This window comes from Myotis davidii, unplaced genomic scaffold, assembly GCF_000327345.1.
Source record: "Myotis davidii unplaced genomic scaffold, ASM32734v1 scaffold299, whole genome shotgun sequence".
NCBI classification, from domain to species: domain Eukaryota; kingdom Metazoa; phylum Chordata; class Mammalia; order Chiroptera; family Vespertilionidae; genus Myotis; species Myotis davidii.
The window spans coordinates 3270367-3273951 of record NW_006293088.1 but is presented as its reverse complement, the minus strand read 5'-3'; positions in this window follow the sequence as shown (position 1 = coordinate 3273951).

The window sequence follows — 3585 nt, the reverse complement described above, 5'->3', positions numbered from 1 at the left end:
CTCAGGGGAGGAGGGAGTGTGGGCATCTTCCTCCGGCCAGGTGAGTGCTGCCAGGAGGAGGAGGAGGCGGCGGCGGGTGGAGACCTGGCGGGCCTGCCCTGTGAGGTCAGGGCTGGGGTGGCTGGGAGCGACCGGGCCCCACCCCAGTCCCTCTCTGATCCAGACTCCTGTCCCCAGGAGCACCCCAGAGGAGGTGCCCCAACGCCAGCCCTTCCTGCCTAAGTGCGGTCTCCCACCCTGCCCTCCGAGGGAGCCCCCATGGGAGCTTTAATGACCCTCTTTGGCACCAGCTCTCGGATGTCCTGTGGGGTACAGCTGGGATTAGGAGGGACGACCCCAGGTTTTCTGGATTTCCTAACAACAACACTCAGTGGTCCGGGAACCCCCTTACCTGACCTCTCCTTGGAGGAACTTCCACACCGCCCAGGCCACTGGAGACCTTGTAGGCCTCAGAAGAAATATCGCCTCTGTGGCCCATTCTGGCCCCACGAAGTGGTCAGGGGGTGCCCGTGCGTGAAGCGCTTTCCTCTTCACTGTGGCTGGTGCTCCGTGGCATGGCACTAAGAACGAATTTACAGAGTTTAAGACATTCGATTACTTTCTATGGTGTTTTTCAGGCAGGGATATGGCTGCACAGGGCAGGACTAAGGTGAAGTGTTGTCCAACCCCAAAGCTAAAGAGAGAGAATTTAGGTTTTCCAAAAAGTCCTGTAGAATAGATACTGAACGGCAAATGAGGGTAGTTACTGTGAAAGATTCCTAGCAGCTGGTCCTCTGATGGCTTTGAGGTGTCATTTTGTATTTTCATTCATTCAGCCAGTGTTTACTGAGCACCTACTATGTATCAGGCATTGCTGCAGGCGCTGGCTATGGGGTAACAGAACAAAACTGTCAGGAACTTGGAAGGGGCTGAGTTTTCCCCCTGCTTGCAAGCTAGCGAGGTAGCCTGCCCAGCTGACAGATGCTGGCAGAAGACAGCAGACACCGGGGCCGGGGACAGAGGATTTGACTACTCACAGCAGAACGGGCAACAGGCAACCAGGATTCACGTTCACATTGGTTCCCTTGCCCCAAGTCCCTTGGCGTGGTGCAGAACATCAGTGGGTGCTGTGCACGCACTGGGTCTATACCCCAGCTGAGCTCCAAGCTTAGAAAGCCCCAGTCTTTGAAAGGGGCTGCTGGCACACTTGCCTGGTCATTGCCCCCAAGGGAGGCATCGTCTTTCTTATGAGCCTTGCCTATATTCTCCCAGGCTGTTTGCCCTGCAGACTTCCTTGGCAAGACCGTGCAGGACAAAATCTGTCAGTGCCTTTGCTCTGAAGATGGTACAAACACACAAAATTCATGCAAAATTGTCTTAACAACAACAACAAAAACACGGTTCTGACTCTCCTGGAACATATACAGTGGGGCCTTGACTTACGAGTGTCCTGACGAACGAGTTTTTCAAGATACGAGCCGTCTCTCGGCCGGTTTTTTGCTTTGAGTTGCGAGCTAAAATTCGGGTTATGAGCCAGCTTCAGATACCCCACTGCTAGTTGGCACAGCGAACGTCACAGTGAACGCCACAACATCAGCCCAGCATCACGTGTCATTGTAATGGTGAAAATTGATTTGACATACGAGTAATTTGAGTTACGAGCTCCATCACAGAATGAATTAAACTCGTAAGTCGAGGCCCCACTGTATCTTAGTGAGAGGGAAACAGACAGCAAACCCAATGAAGGAATAAGAAAATGCCAGCCCAGCCAGAGTGGCTCAGGCTGAGCGTCGACCTAGGAACCAGGGGGTCACGACACATGCCCGGGTTGCAGGCCAGACCCCCAGTCGGAGGTATGCAGGGGCAGCCAATCAGTGATTCTCTCTCATTGTTGATGTTTCTATCTCTCTCTCCCTTCCTCTCTGAAATCAATAAAAATATCTTTTGTAAAAAAGGAAATGTCAGAGAATCCGTACAAGGAAGGAAACACAGCAGGGAGACGTGCTGGCTGGAAAGGGACATTAACTGGAGGTGCCTTTAGCCAGGTGGTCAGATGGTCCCCACGAAGGGGTAACATCTGAGCAGAGAGAACGCACCAGCCTTGGGAACACCTGGGTGAGAGCTAAACACAAATATGGGCATCACCTGAGTTTGGGGGTTTAGTTTAGTGGCTTCCCCCCAGGAGAGACATTCTGCACAATGCACACAGGAGATATAGTTCTAAATGCTTCACACATATTATTGAATGAGTTGCTTGGTAGCGTGGTCCTCCCCAATTGAGGGCGAATAACTGAAATGAGTCGATGGCAAGAGAGCACGCTTCTTTTGGAAAAAATGTCTTTTCTCCTGTATTAAGGACAACACACTTAAAAATTTATTACTTGTGATATGAAAGCACCGATATTTGTGAGGCATCCATAGGCCTCAGAGTTTACAAATATAAAATAAACTCGCTGGCTTATTTTTATTTCTCTTAACCCCGAACAGGGTCTTTTTTTCCTCTCATAGGAGAGAGTCCTGGTTTCAAGGAAGTTCTGATATTGCATGCCCCAAGGGTCAGCAGGCAGGGTAACTGGCTGTCCCCTCTCCGCCCCACCCGGCAACCATGGAGGTGCAAATTGAGCTGCGAGGGGTCATGTAGTAGTGACACGAAAGCGTCCAGAGTTCTCCGCTTGACACTGCCGCATGACCTTAACCTCTCTGAGCCTCAGTCTCCCCCTCTGTAAAGTGGGGCAATAGTGATACCAAGTTCTCAGGGCTGTTCTGACGATAAAAAGAGGCAATGTCGCCCGGACGAGCCGGACCTGATAGGTATACAGTCACAACTAGATGACTTTGGTTTTATCCACAGTCCAGCAACTTCACATTTCAGTGACCTTTCCGTTGAAGAGAGAGGGACTGTCGTTCTTTGGCGTGGCATTGAGGTGGAGGCTGTCACACTGTAATCGGACACATCTCAAATCAGAATGCAAGCAGCATGGGAAGTATCACCAACATTTTGGGAATGGCTGAAGTTGCTGAAATGTTGACATTTTGAAAAACACGTACAGAACTTATTTGAAATGCATCAAAACGTAAAATGGATGAGTGAATGGATAGCTGGATAGCTATGTGATCAAATAAATACAGCAAAATGTTAATTGTGGAGTCCGGTTGGTGGGTATACAGGAGTTCGCCATCCACTTCTTTCAACTTTTCTGTACATGTGATATTTTCATAAAAAAATACTGGGAAGAAATATGTGCAGAGTCCTGATCATATGGCCAAGCCTAAATCATCATTTTTTTCTAAGTATATGAAAAAATTGAGTGACTATTACAAAAGGGTATTATTTACCGTAAAGCTCATCTCCTCAAGTTTGACTTATTGTTGAAAGTATTACAGATGTCTCCTTTGTTTGAATTGTCCTCTTCTAGACCACACCTGCCCCCCTACCCAGGCTTTCATCACAGTATTGTCTGTGTTTATGGGTTATGCACATATGTACACAAGTTCTTAGGTTAATCTCTTCCTACCCACCCTTCCTTCTGATACTCAACAGTCTGTTCCATGTTTCTGTGTCTCTGGATCTATTTTGTTCATTGATTCTATTTATATGATATATCT